Source organism: Rhinoderma darwinii (genome assembly GCF_050947455.1).
Source record: "Rhinoderma darwinii isolate aRhiDar2 chromosome 2 unlocalized genomic scaffold, aRhiDar2.hap1 SUPER_2_unloc_21, whole genome shotgun sequence".
Taxonomy (NCBI): Eukaryota; Metazoa; Chordata; class Amphibia; order Anura; family Rhinodermatidae; genus Rhinoderma; species Rhinoderma darwinii.
The window spans coordinates 332,187-346,754 of record NW_027461687.1 but is presented as its reverse complement, the minus strand read 5'-3'; the positions used below and the strand labels follow the sequence as shown (position 1 = coordinate 346,754).

Below are 14,568 nucleotides of genomic sequence, written 5' to 3'. Positions count from 1 at the left end.
CACACCTTGTATCAGCTGTAATCCAGTCCAGTCCAGTGCTGCCTGCTGAGCAGCACTGACCAACACTGCCTGGGCCCAGGCTTTTATCTCTGAGGCCCCATTATGATGTCAGAAAGCTGGCTCTGGCTCCTCAGGGCGCCACTATGACACGTGCAAAGTTCCGTCTGAACTTTATATAAGACGGTGCGGCTCAGTCAGTCACTCAGTGTTGCCTGAGAGGGCAACACTGCAACAGCCGGCCGCCAGGCTGTCTTTTTTTGCACAGCTAGTTGCCTCCAGGAGGCCACAAGAGGGAGACAAGGGACTGCAAAATGGAAAATAAGCATCCACCAACTTTACAGACAACTTCTCCTTGCTCCTACAACCTCCATCCTTGCACAGTTTGTTATTCTTCTAGGTAACATAGTAACAAATCCAAATTGCTGCTCTCTTTGTAGGCAAGCAAGGCTTTGTTGCAACTGCAATTCTTACTCCTTCTTGAAATGTAGGGACGACAGTACATGCCATCACATCCATCTAGTGTACACAGGTAGGTCCATTGTGGCGGGCGGGCGGGCGGCTTTAACCCCTTCCCGACATTTGCCGTACATGTACGTCATGGAAAGTACTGACTTCCCGCATCTTGCCGTACATGTACGCCAAATGTTTGGGACCGGCTCAGAAGCTGAGCCGGTGCCATCATCACCGGATCTCAGCTGTATCTTACAGCTGACATCCGGCTGTAATGGCGGGGACCGAAATTAGCTTCGATCCCCGCCATTAACCCCTTAAGTGCAGCGCTCAAACGCGATCGCTGCACTTAAGGTGTTTGCAGCTCATCGGAACCCCAGTAATGAAATTGCCGGGGTTACGGTGGCTGCAATGGCAACCGGAGGCCTAATACTGGCCTCCCGGTCTGCCTAGCACCGAAGCCGGTCAAGATCCGCCCGGCGGCGGAGCCTGATCGGCTTCCGTAGCTGCCGGCAAGATGGCGCCGGGTCAGGAGCTGATCCGGCGTCATCAGCGGTGGAAGTCAGCTGTACTGTACAGCTGACATCCACCTGTAACGGCAGGAACCGGAGCTAGCTCCGATCCCTGCCATTAACCCCTTCGATGCAGCAATCGAAAGCGATTGCTGCATCGTAGCGGTTACTAGCAGATCGCCAGCCCTGACAGGCAATCGGGACTGGCGACTGCTGTTATGGCAACAGGAGACACAATGGTCTCCTGCTCTGCCATTACGGAAGCTGATTTAGGCCCCGCCGGGAGGCGAAGCCTAATCGGCTTGCTGTCAGTGAATGACTGACAGATCTAATACATTGCACTACATAGGTAGTGCAATGTATTAGAAAAAAAAAAATCTGACCGTTGGAACTTCAAGTCCCCTAGTGGGACTTGACAAAAAGTGTAAAAAAAGTATAAAAAAGTGTAAAAAAAAGTACACAAAATAAAAGTTTGAAAACAGTAAAAGTTTCAAGTAATCAAATAAAACACAATCCCCCTTTTACTCTTATCAAGTCCTTTATTATTGAAAAATAATAATAAACCATATGTATTTGGTATCGCCACGACCGTAACGACCGGAGGTATCAAAATATTATATTATTTATTGCACGCGGTGAACAGCGTAAAAAAAAACGTAAAAAACGTTACCAGAGTTTCTGTTTTTTGGTCACTTTGCCCTACAAATATTAGAATAAAAAGTGATCAAAAAGTCGCACGTATCCAAAAATGGTACCTATAAAAACTATAGCTCGTCCCGCAAAAAACAAGCCCTCATACACCTCCGTCGACAAAAAAATTAAAAAGTTATGGTTCTCACAACTTGGCGACAGAAAAAATACATTCTTTTTACAAAAGTAATTTTTTTGTGCAAAAAGTTGTAAAACATGAAAAAGTTCTATAAATTAGGTATCGCCAGAATCGTACTGACCCACAGAATAAATTTAACATGTAATTTATAACGCATGGTGAACGCTGTATAAAAAAAAAACGAAAAAAGCTGTGCAAGAATTGCGTTTTTTTGTTTACCTGGCATCCCAAAAAATAGGATAAAAGGTGATCAAAAAGTCGCATGTACCCCAAAATGGTACCAATAACTACAGCTCGTCCCGCAACAAACCAGCCCTCATACCGCTACGTCTATGAAAAATAAAATTAGTTATGGCTCCAATAAGTCAGGAAATAAAAAAATATGCAGTTGTGCCCGAGGGGAACATTTCTTCTGTTTGAAGAGGCGATTTTTCAAGGACCTAAAATTAGGGAACCAGGAAAGGGAGGGCCCAAACATATCCGCTGGAAGCGCCGGTGCCCGTATTATACCAGGACAACACTTTCCCAGCAAAATTCCCCAAACTACAAAGGCGCGGAGTGTGGACCAAAAGGGGGATAAGAAATGACACCATTTATCAGTGCGACACCGGCCTGTGCAGAAAGGATTGCTTCACAGCGTAACACACATCTATGGATTATTTTATTGTTTTTTTTTACCCCGTTATTATACCACCTGACTATGCCCCTTATATACTCCGCCCGGCTTACATATGCCCCACATTATAAACGGAAACACCAGTAAGACTCCAAACAAAACTACTACCAAGCAAAATCCACGCTCCAAAAGCCAAATGGCATTTCCTCCCATCTGAACCCTACAGCGTGCCCAAACAGCAGTTTCCTTCCACATATATGGCATCGTCATACCCGGGAGAACCCTTTTAGCAATTTTTGGGGTGTGTGTCTCCAGTGGCATAAGCTGGGCACAACATATTTGCCACTGAATGGCATATCTAGGGAAAAATATAAATTTTTAATTTGCACCATCCACAGCGCATTCATTTATGGAAAAGATCTGTGGGGTGAAAATGCTCACTACACCCCTTAATAAATGCCTTGAGGGGTGCAGTTTCCATAATGGGGTCACTTCCCAGGGGTTTATTTTTATTATTTCACATCTGAGCCTCTGCAGTTGTGAACCAATACTTTGTAAATCGCCAAATTAGGCCTCAATTTTACATGGTACGCTTTCACTCCTGAGCCTGGTCGACTGTCCAGGCAAGAGATTAGGGCCACATGTAGGGTGTTTCTAAAACCAGGAAACCCAGCATAATAATTAGAGAGCTGTCTCGTTATGGTGGCACAAGCTGGGCACCACATATTGTCCACATATCTGTGGAAAAAATCCCATTTTCACTCTGCAACATCGAGTTCACACTAATTTCTACAAAACACCTGCAGGGTTAACATGCTCACTACACCCGTAGGTAAATGCATTGAGGGGTGTAGTTTCCAAAATGGGGTCACTTCTGGGGGGTTTCCACTGTTTTGGGCCCACAGGCGCCCAGAAACCAATCCAGAAACATCTGCACTCCAAATGGCGGTCCTTCCCTTCTGAGCCCTGCCGTGTGCCCAAACAGCAGTTTATGACCACATATGGGGTATTGCCGTACTCGGTAGAAATTGCTTTACAAATGTTGGGTTCTTTTTTTCCTTTATTTGTTGCGAAAATGAAAAAATTTGCGCTAAAGCTACGTCTTATTGAAGAAAAAGGATTGTTTTTATTTTCACTGCCCAATTCTAATAAATTCTATGAAACATCTGTGGGGTCAAAATGCTCACTACGCCCCTAGATGAATTCCTCAAGAGGTGTAGTTTCCTAAAAGGTGTCACTTTTTTGGCGTTTTCATTGTTTTTTCCCCTCAGGGGCTTTGCAAATGTGACATGGCCGCCGCAAACCATTTCTGCTCAATGTGATCTCCAAAAGCCAAATAGCGCTCTTTCCCTTCTAAGCCAAGCCGTGTCTCCAAACAGCCGTTTATTACCACATGTGGGGCATTGTTTTACTCGGGAGAAATTGCTTTACAAATTTTGTGGTGCTTTTTCTCCTTCAGTCCTTGTGGAAATGAGAAAAAATTAGCTAAACCTACATTTTCTTTGAAAAAATGTTGATTTTTATTTTCAGGGCCTACTTCCAATAATTTATGCAAAAAACCTGTTGGGTCAAAACGCTCACTATACCCCTAGATAATTTCCTCAATGGGCGTAGTTTCCAAAATGGGGTCACCTGTGGGGGGTTTCCACTGTTTTTTCTCCTCAGGGGCTTTGTAAATGTGACATGGCCTCCACAAACCATTCCTGCTAAACTTGAGCTCCAAAAGCCAAATAGCGCTCTTTCCCTTCTCAGCCTCGCCGTGTCTCCAAACAACCGGTTATTACCACATGTGGGGTATTGTTTTACTCGGGAGAAATTGCTTTACAAATTTTACGGTGCTTTTTCTCCTTTAGTCTTTGTGAAAATGAGAAAAAAAATCGCTAAACCTACATTTTCTTTGAAGAAATGTTGATTTTAATTTTCACGGCCTACTTCTAATAATTTCTGTAAAAAAGCTGTGCGGTCAAAATGCTCACTGTACCCCTAGATAATTTCCTTGAGGTGTGTAGTTTCCCAGATGGGGTCACTTTTGGGGGATTTTGACTGTTTTGGCACCGCAAGAGCCCTTCAAACCTGACATGGTGCCTAAAATTTATTCTAACAAAAATAAGGCCCCAAAATCCACCAGGTGCTCCTTTGCTTCTGAGGCCGGTGCTTCAGTCCAGTAGCACGCTACGGCCACATGTGGGATATTTCCTAAAACTGCAGAAACTGGGCAACAAATATTGAGTTGCATTTCTCTGGTAAAACCTTCTGTGTTATAAAAAAAATTGTACTAAAAATTTATTTCTGCAAAAAAATATGAAATTTATAAAATTCACCTCTACATTGCTTTAATTCCTGTGACATGTGTAAAGGGTTAAGACATTTTCTAAATGCTGTTTTGAATACTTTGAGGGGTGAAGTTTTTAAAATGGGGTGACTTTTTGGGGGTTTCTAATATATAAGGCCCTCAAAGCCACTTCACAACTGAACTGGCCCATGTAAAAATGGCCTTTTGAAATTTTCTTGAAAATGTGAGAAATTGCTGCTAAAGTTCTAAGCCTTGTGAGGTCATAGAAAAATAAAAGGATGTTCAAAAAACGATGCCAATCTAAAGTAGACATATGGGGGATGTTAATTAGCAACAATTTTGTGTGGTATAACTGCCTGTCTTACAAGCAGATACATTTAAATTGAGAAAAATGCTAATTTTTGCAATTTTTCGCTAAATTTTGGTGTTTTTCACAATTAAATACTGAACATATCAAGCAAATTTTGCCAGTAACATAAAGTCCAATGTGTCACGAGAAAACAATCTCAGAATCGCTTGGATAGGTGAAAGCATTCCGGAGTTATTACCACATAAAGTGACACATGTCAGATTTGAAAAATGAGGCTCGGTCAGGAAGGTCAAAAGTGGCTAAAGAGGGAAGGGGTTAATGGCTGTTTGCTGTTCCCCTACTCCACTCCACTATTTGACTGTGGTGCTGCATCAATCAGTGGCTGGCTCAGGTGCAGCTCTTTAACTTACCTAAAAGGGAGGGCGGACAGTAGACAAGGAAGGTGAATGAGCTGTTCCAATGTGAAATGCCGGAAACACAGACACACAGACGACACAAAACAAGAGGTGGCAATGTATTCAATAATTGCATTTAATCAATTAGCTCATTATCACTCATGCATTGTCCAACAGGTGTTGAAATAATGGGATTAAAAGGGGAGATCCCTTCAGAAAGACAGAAACAATGGCAAACACAAAAAACACTTTTGGAATCTGATTTTAGTCAACACATAAGGAAAGGGTGCACCAGTCCTGGAAATACTGCAATACCAGGTCAATGCGTGGAGTGGACAGAGCAAGCTCTATTTCCATCTCCCTGTTCTAAAAATCCATTTAATATATGCTCCCCAGATAGGGGACGTATCAGATATTAAACTGATAAGAACAGATACTACACTTGATCTTAGCCAAAAGGCCGAGAAGCGATAACCCGAACGGGCCGCGCGTTGCCCGAGCCTGCCCGATACTGCTGTTCAGCCCTTGCAGCGATTCAGCCTACTTCTAGGCAATTCCATGGGGCCCTGCAGGCTCACACACTCACAGCTACATGGGAGGTGAATAAAGGCCGGAGAGGAAGCCAGACAGGATTTGCTTCTTTTGCTTGCACCACAATGCAGTGCTGAAAGAGGAGGAATCTACATAAAAACGCCTTCCTGGCAACGCCCAAATGCCCTGCTGCCATGCAGATAAACACTGGCAGCGGCAGCAAGTGCATGCCCACAGCCACCCCTTGTTCCTTCACACCTTGTATCAGCTGTAATCCAGTCCAGTCCAGTGCTGCCTGCTGAGCAGCACTGACCAACACTGCCTGGGCCCAGGCTTTTATCTCTGAGGCCCCATTATGATGTCAGAAAGCTGGCTCTGGCTCCTCAGGGCTCCACTATGACACGTGCAAAGTTCCGTCTGAACTTTATATAAGACGGTGCGGCTCAGTCAGTCACTCAGTGTTGCCTGAGAGGGCAACACTGCAACAGCCGGCCGCCAGGCTGTCTTTTTTTGCACAGCTAGTTGCCTCCAGGAGGCCACAAGAGGGAGACAAGGGACTGCAAAATGGAAAATAAGCATCCACCAACTTTACAGACAACTTCTCCTTGCTCCTATAACCTCCATCCTTGCACAGTTTGTTATTCTTCTAGGTAACATAGTAACAAATCCAAATTGCTGCTCTCTTTGTAGGCAAGCAAGGCTTTGTTGCAACTGCAATTCTTACTCCTTCTTGAAATGTAGGGACGACAGTACATTCCATCACATCCATCTAGTGTACACAGGTAGGTCCATTGTGGCGGGCGGGCGGCTTTAATGGCTGTTTGCTGTTCCCCTACTCCACTCCACTATTTGACTGTGGTGCTGCATCAATCAGTGGCTGGCTCAGGTGCAGCTCTTTAACTTACCTAAAAGGGAGGGCGGAGAGAAGACAAGGAAGGTGAATGAGCTGTTCCAATGTGAAATGCCGGAAACACAGACACACAGACGACACAAAACAAGAGGTGGCAATGTATTCATTAATTGCATTTAATCAATTAGCTCATTATCACTCATGCATTGTCCAACAGGTGTTGAAATAATGGGATTAAAAGGGGAGATCCCTTCAGAAAGACAGAAACAATGGCAAACACAAAAAACACTTTTGGAATCTGATTTTAGTCAACACATAAGGAAAGGGTGCACCGGTCCAGGAAATACTGCAATACCAGGTCAATGCGTGGAGTGGACAGAGCAAGCTCTATTTCCATCTCCCTGTTCTAAAAATCCATTTAATATATGGTCCCCAGATAGGGGACGTATCAGATATTAAACTGATAAGAACAGATACTACACTTGATCTTAGCCAAAAGGCCGAGAAGCGATAACCCGAACGGGCCGCGCGTTGCCCGAGCCTGCCCGATACTGCTGTTCAGCCCTTGCAGCGATTCAGCCTACTTCTAGGCAATTCCATGGGGCCCTGCAGGCTCACACACTCACAGCTACACGGGAGGTGAATAAAGACCGGAGAGGAAGCCAGACAGGATTTGCTTCTTTTGCTTGCACCACAATGCAGTGCTGAAAGAGGAGGAATCTACATAAAAACGCCTTCCTGGCAACGCCCAAATGCCCTGCTGCCATGCAGATAAACACTGGCAGCGGCAGCAAGTGCATGCCCACAGCCACCCCTTGTTCCTTCACACCTTGTATCAGCTGTAATCCAGTCCAGTCCCGTGCTGCCTGCTGAGCAGCACTGACCAACACTGCCTGGGCCCAGGCTTTTATCTCTGAGGCCCCATTATGATGTCAGAAAGCTGGCTCTGGCTCCTCAGGGCTCCACTATGACACGTGCAAAGTTCCGTCTGAACTTTATATAAGACGGTGCGGCTCAGTCAGTCACTCAGTGTTGCCTGAGAGGGCAACACTGCAACAGCCGGCCGCCAGGCTGTCTTTTTTTGCACAGCTAGTTGCCTCCAGGAGGCCACAAGAGGGAGACAAGGGACTTCAAAATGGAAAATAAGCATCCACCAACATTACAGACAACTTCTCCTTGCTCCTACAACCTCCATCCTTGCACAGTTTGTTATTCTTCTAGGTAACATAGTAACAAATCCAAATTGCTGCTCTCTTTGTAGGCAAGCAAGGCTTTGTTGCAACTGCAATTCTTACTCCTTCTTGAAATGTAGGGACGACAGTACATTCCATCACATCCATCTAGTGTACACAGGTAGGTCCATTGTGGCGGGCGGGCGGCTTTAATGGCTGTTTGCTGTTCCCCTACTCCACTCCACTATTTTACTGTGGTGCTGCATCAATCAGTGGCTGGCTCAGGTGCAGCTCTTTAACTTACCTAAAAGGGAGGGCGGAGAGAAGACAAGGAAGGTGAATGAGCTGTTCCAATGTGAAATGCCGGAAACACAGACACACAGACGACACAAAACAAGAGGTGGCAATGTATTCATTAATTGCATTTAATCAATTAGCTCATTATCACTCATGCATTGTCCAACAGGTGTTGAAATAATGGGATTAAAAGGGGAGATCCCTTCAGAAAGACAGAAACAGTGGCAAACACAAAAAACACTTTTGGAATCTGATTTTAGTCAACACATAAGGAAAGGGTGCACCGGTCCTGGAAATACTGCAATACCAGGTCAATGCGTGGAGTGGACAGAGCAAGCTCTTTTTCCATCTCCCTGTTCTAAAAATCCATTTAATATATGGTCCCCAGATAGGGGACGTATCAGATATTAAACTGATAAGTACAGATACTACACTTGATCTTAGCCAAAAGGCCGAGAAGCGATAACCCGAACGGGCTGCGCGTTGCCCGAGCCTGCCCGATACTGCTGTTCAGCCCTTGCAGCGATTCAGCCTACTTCTAGGCAATTCCATGGGGCCCTGCAGGCTCACACACTCACAGCTACATGGGAGGTGAATAAAGGCCGGAGAGGAAGCCAGACAGGATTTGCTTCTTTTGCTTGCACCACAATGCAGTGCTGAAAGAGGAGGAATCTACATAAAAACGCCTTCCTGGCAACGCCCAAATGCCCTGCTGCCATGCAGATAAACACTGGCAGCGGCAGCAAGTGCATGCCCACAGCCACCCCTTGTTCCTTCACACCTTGTATCAGCTGTAATCCAGTCCAGTCCCGTGCTGCCTGCTGAGCAGCACTGACCAACACTGCCTGGGCCCAGGCTTTTATCTCTGAGGCCCCATTATGATGTCAGAAAGCTGGCTCTGGCTCCTCAGGGCTCCACTATGACACGTGCAAAGTTCCGTCTGAACTTTATATAAGACGGTGCGGCTCAGTCAGTCACTCAGTGTTGCCTGAGAGGGCAACACTGCAACAGCCGGCCGCCAGGCTGTCTTTTTTTGCACAGCTAGTTGCCTCCAGGAGGCCACAAGAGGGAGACAAGGGACTTCAAAATGGAAAATAAGCATCCACCAACATTACAGACAACTTCTCCTTGCTCCTACAACCTCCATCCTTGCACAGTTTGTTATTCTTCTAGGTAACATAGTAACAAATCCAAATTGCTGCTCTCTTTGTAGGCAAGCAAGGCTTTGTTGCAACTGCAATTCTTACTCCTTCTTGAAATGTAGGGACGACAGTACATTCCATCACATCCATCTAGTGTACACAGGTAGGTCCATTGTGGCGGGCGGGCGGCTTTAATGGCTGTTTGCTGTTCCCCTACTCCACTCCACTATTTTACTGTGGTGCTGCATCAATCAGTGGCTGGCTCAGGTGCAGCTCTTTAACTTACCTAAAAGGGAGGGCGGAGAGAAGACAAGGAAGGTGAATGAGCTGTTCCAATGTGAAATGCCGGAAACACAGACACACAGACGACACAAAACAAGAGGTGGCAATGTATTCATTAATTGCATTTAATCAATTAGCTCATTATCACTCATGCATTGTCCAACAGGTGTTGAAATAATGGGATTAAAAGGGGAGATCCCTTCAGAAAGACAGAAACAGTGGCAAACACAAAAAACACTTTTGGAATCTGATTTTAGTCAACACATAAGGAAAGGGTGCACCGGTCCTGGAAATACTGCAATACCAGGTCAATGCGTGGAGTGGACAGAGCAAGCTCTATTTCCATCTCCCTGTTCTAAAAATCCATTTAACATATGGTCCCCAGATAGGGGACGTATCAGATATTAAACTGATAAGAACAGATACTACACTTGATCTTAGCCAAAAGGCCGAGAAGCGATAACCCGAACGGGCCGCGCGTTGCCCGAGCCTGCCCGATACTGCTGTTCAGCCCTTGCAGCGATTCAGCCTACTTCTAGGCAATTCCATGGGGCCCTGCAGGCTCACACACTCACAGCTACACGGGAGGTGAATAAAGGCCGGAGAGGAAGCCAGACAGGATTTGCTTCTTTTGCTTGCACCACAATGCAGTGCTGAAAGAGGAGGAATCTACATAAAAACGCCTTCCTGGCAACGCCCAAATGCCCTGCTGCCATGCAGATAAACACTGGCAGCGGCAGCAAGTGCATGCCCACAGCCACCCCTTGTTCCTTCACACCTTGTATCAGCTGTAATCCAGTCCAGTCCAGTGCTGCCTGCTGAGCAGCACTGACCAACACTGCCTGGGCCCAGGCTTTTATCTCTGAGGCCCCATTATGATGTCAGAAAGCTGGCTCTGGCTCCTCAGGGCTCCACTATGACACGTGCAAAGTTCCGTCTGAACTTTATATAAGACGGTGCGGCTCAGTCAGTCACTCAGTGTTGCCTGAGAGGGCAACACTGCAACAGCCAGCCGCTAGGCTGTCTTTTTTTGCACAGCTAGTTGCCTCCAGGAGGCCACAAGAGGGAGACAAGGGACAGCAAAATGGAAAATAAGCATCCACCAACTTTACAGACAACTTCTCCTTGCTCCTACAACCTCCATCCTTGCACAGTTTGTTATTCTTCTAGGTAACATAGTAACAAATCCAAATTGCTGCTCTCTTTGTAGGCAAGCAAGGCTTTGTTGCAACTGCAATTCTTACTCCTTCTTGAAATGTAGGGACGACAGTACATTCCATCACATCCATCTAGTGTACACAGGTAGGTCCATTGTGGCGGGCGGGCGGGCGGGCGGCTTTAATGGCTGTTTGCTGTTCCCCTACTCCACTCCACTATTTGACTGTGGTGCTGCATCAATCAGTGGCTGGCTCAGGTGCAGCTCTTTAACTTACCTAAAAGGGAGGGCGGAGAGAAGACAAGGAAGGTGAATGAGCTGTTCCAATGTGAAATGCCGGAAACACAGACACACAGACGACACAAAACAAGAGGTGGCAATGTATTCATTAATTGCATTTAATCAATTAGCTCATTATCACTCATGCATTGTCCAACAGGTGTTGAAATAATGGGATTAAAAGGGGAGATCCCTTCAGAAAGACAGAAACAGTGGCAAACACAAAAAACACTTTTGGAATCTGATTTTAGTCAACACATAAGGAAAGGGTGCACCGGTCCTGGAAATACTGCAATACCAGGTCAATGCGTGGAGTGGACAGAGCAAGCTCTTTTTCCATCTCCCTGTTCTAAAAATCCATTTAATATATGGTCCCCAGATAGGGGACGTATCAGATATTAAACTGATAAGTACAGATACTACACTTGATCTTAGCCAAAAGGCCGAGAAGCAATAACCCGAACGGGCCGCGCGTTGCCCGAGCCTGCCCGATACTGCTGTTCAGCCCTTGCAGCGATTCAGCCTACTTCTAGGCAATTCCATGGGGCCCTGCAGGCTCACACACTCACAGCTACACGGGAGGTGAATAAAGGCCGGAGAGGAAGCCAGACAGGATTTGCTTCTTTTGCTTGCACCACAATGCAGTGCTGAAAGAGGAGGAATCTACATAAAAACGCCTTCCTGGCAACGCCCAAATGCCCTGCTGCCATGCAGATAAACACTGGCAGCGGCAGCAAGTGCATGCCCACAGCCACCCCTTGTTCCTTCACACCTTGTATCAGCTGTAATCCAGTCCAGTCCAGTGCTGCCTGCTGAGCAGCACTGACCAACACTGCCTGGGCCCAGGCTTTTATCTCTGAGGCCCCATTATGATGTCAGAAAGCTGGCTCTGGCTCCTCAGGGCTCCACTATGACACGTGCAAAGTTCCGTCTGAACTTTATATAAGACGGTGCGGCTCAGTCAGTCACTCAGTGTTGCCTGAGAGGGCAACACTGCAACAGCCGGCCGCCAGGCTGTCTTTTTTTGCACAGCTAGTTGCCTCCAGGAGGCCACAAGAGGGAGAGAAGAGACTGCAAAATGGAAAATAAGCATCCACCAACTTTACAGACAACTTCTCCTTGCTCCTACAACCTCCATCCTTGCACAGTTTGTTATTCTTCTAGGTAACATAGTAACAAATCCAAATTGCTGCTCTCTTTGTAGGCAAGCAAGGCTTTGTTGCAACTGCAATTCTTACTCCTTCTTGAAATGTAGGGACGACAGTACATTCCATCACATCCATCTAGTGTACACAGGTAGGTTCATTGTGGCAGGCGGGCGGGCGGGCGGCTTTAATGGCTGTTTGCTGTTCCCCTACTCCACTCCACTATTTGACTGTGGTGCTGCATCAATCAGTGGCTGGCTCAGGTGCAGCTCTTTAACTTACCTAAAAGGGAGGGCGGAGAGAAGACAAGGAAGGTGAATGAGCTGTTCCAATGTGAAATGCCGGAAACACAGACACACAGATGACACAAAACAAGAGGTGGCAATGTATTCATTAATTGCATTTAATCAATTAGCTCATTATCACTCATGCATTGTCCAACAGGTGTTGAAATAATGGGATTAAAAGGGGAGATCCCTTCAGAAAGACAGAAACAATGGCAAACACAAAAAACACTTTTGGAATCTGATTTTAGTCAACACATAAGGAAAGGGTGCACCGGTCCTGGAAATACTGCAATACCAGGTCAATGCGTGGAGTGGACAGAGCAAGCTCTATTTCCATCTCCCTGTTCTAAAAATCCATTTAATATATGGTCCCCAGATAGGGGATGTATCAGATATTAAACTGATAAGAACAGATACTACACTTGATCTTAGCCAAAAGGCCGAGAAGCGATAACCCGAACGGGCCGCGCGTTGCCCGAGCCTGCCCGATACTGCTGTTCAGCCCTTGCAGCGATTCAGCCTACTTCTAGGCAATTCCATGGGGCCCTGCAGGCTCACACACTCACAGCTACACGGGAGGTGAATAAAGGCCGGAGAGGAAGCCAGACAGGATTTGCTTCTTTTGCTTGCACCACAATGCAGTGCTGAAAGAGGAGGAATCTACATAAAAACGCCTTCCTGGCAACGCCCAAATGCCCTGCTGCCATGCAGATAAACACTAGCAGCGGCAGCAAGTGCATGCCCACAGCCACCCCTTGTTCCTTCACACCTTGTATCAGCTGTAATCCAGTCCAGTCCCGTGCTGCCTGCTGAGCAGCACTGACCAACACTGCCTGGGCCCAGGCTTTTATCTCTGAGGCCCCATTATGATGTCAGAAAGCTGGCTCTGGCTCCTCAGGGCTCCACTATGACACGTGCAAAGTTCCGTCTGAACTTTATATAAGACGGTGCGGCTCAGTCAGTCACTCAGTGTTGCCTGAGAGGGCAACACTGCAACAGCCAGCCGCTAGGCTGTCTTTTTTTGCACAGCTAGTTGCCTCCAGGAGGCCACAAGAGGGAGACAAGGGACAGCAAAATGGAAAATAAGCATCCACCAACTTTACAGACAACTTCTCCTTGCTCCTACAACCTCCATCCTTGCACAGTTTGTTATTCTTCTAGGTAACATAGTAACAAATCCAAATTGCTGCTCTCTTTGTAGGCAAGCAAGGCTTTGTTGCAACTGCAATTCTTACTCCTTCTTGAAATGTAGGGACGACAGTACATTCCATCACATCCATCTAGTGTACACAGGTAGGTCCATTGTGGCGGGCGGGCGGGCGGGCGGCTTTAATGGCTGTTTGCTGTTCCCCTACTCCACTCCACTATTTGACTGTGGTGCTGCATCAATCAGTGGCTGGCTCAGGTGCAGCTCTTTAACTTACCTAAAAGGGAGGGCGGAGAGAAGACAAGGAAGGTGAATGAGCTGTTCCAATGTGAAATGCCGGAAACACAGACACACAGACGACACAAAACAAGAGGTGGCAATGTATTCATTAATTGCATTTAATCAATTAGCTCATTATCACTCATGCATTGTCCAACAGGTGTTGAAATAATGGGATTAAAAGGGGAGATCCCTTCAGAAAGACAGAAACAATGGCAAACACAAAAAACACTTTTGGAATCTGATTTTAGTCAACACATAAGGAAAGGGTGCACCAGTCCTGGAAATACTGCAATACCAGGTCAATGCGTGGAGTGGACAGAGCAAGCTCTATTTCCATCTCCGTGTTCTAAAAATCCATTTAATATATGGTCCCCAGATAGGGGACGTATCAGATATTAAACTGATAAGAACAGATTTTTTTAAGTTGACTACCCCAACTTTGGGGGTAACCGTTTATTAAAATTTTTCAGATTTTACAATAATCAACATTTTTACAGAGATTCAAATTTACAACAATGGTTAAGAAATAAATACAAATTGTCAGATTAAAATCATACAATTTATAAAAGGGCACTTGGTGGCATCATATTATA

The 14,568-nt window shown here is 46.0% G+C and overlaps 7 non-coding genes across 7 annotated transcripts; all 7 read right to left on the bottom strand.

The window, feature by feature from the left end:
* Positions 1–5,686: 5,686 nt before the first annotated feature.
* Positions 5,687–5,877, bottom strand: LOC142674873 (U2 spliceosomal RNA). Its single transcript, XR_012851952.1, has one exon. It is a non-coding gene; the product is annotated as a U2 spliceosomal RNA (small nuclear RNA).
* Positions 5,878–7,107: 1,230 nt separating this feature from the next.
* Positions 7,108–7,298, bottom strand: LOC142674839 (U2 spliceosomal RNA). The gene has a single exon (XR_012851921.1). It is a non-coding gene; the product is annotated as a U2 spliceosomal RNA (small nuclear RNA).
* A 1,230-nt stretch (positions 7,299–8,528) lies between these two features.
* On the bottom strand, positions 8,529–8,719 carry LOC142674870 (U2 spliceosomal RNA). The gene has a single exon (XR_012851950.1). It is a non-coding gene; the product is annotated as a U2 spliceosomal RNA (small nuclear RNA).
* Positions 8,720–9,949: 1,230 nt separating this feature from the next.
* LOC142674818 (U2 spliceosomal RNA) lies at positions 9,950–10,140 on the bottom strand. The gene has a single exon (XR_012851902.1). It is a non-coding gene; the product is annotated as a U2 spliceosomal RNA (small nuclear RNA).
* Positions 10,141–11,378: 1,238 nt separating this feature from the next.
* On the bottom strand, positions 11,379–11,569 carry LOC142674872 (U2 spliceosomal RNA). Its single transcript, XR_012851951.1, has one exon. It is a non-coding gene; the product is annotated as a U2 spliceosomal RNA (small nuclear RNA).
* Positions 11,570–12,807: 1,238 nt separating this feature from the next.
* LOC142674850 (U2 spliceosomal RNA) lies at positions 12,808–12,998 on the bottom strand. The gene has a single exon (XR_012851931.1). It is a non-coding gene; the product is annotated as a U2 spliceosomal RNA (small nuclear RNA).
* A 1,238-nt stretch (positions 12,999–14,236) lies between these two features.
* LOC142674913 (U2 spliceosomal RNA) lies at positions 14,237–14,424 on the bottom strand. The gene has a single exon (XR_012851982.1). It is a non-coding gene; the product is annotated as a U2 spliceosomal RNA (small nuclear RNA).
* Between the last annotated feature and the right edge of the window lie 144 nt (positions 14,425–14,568).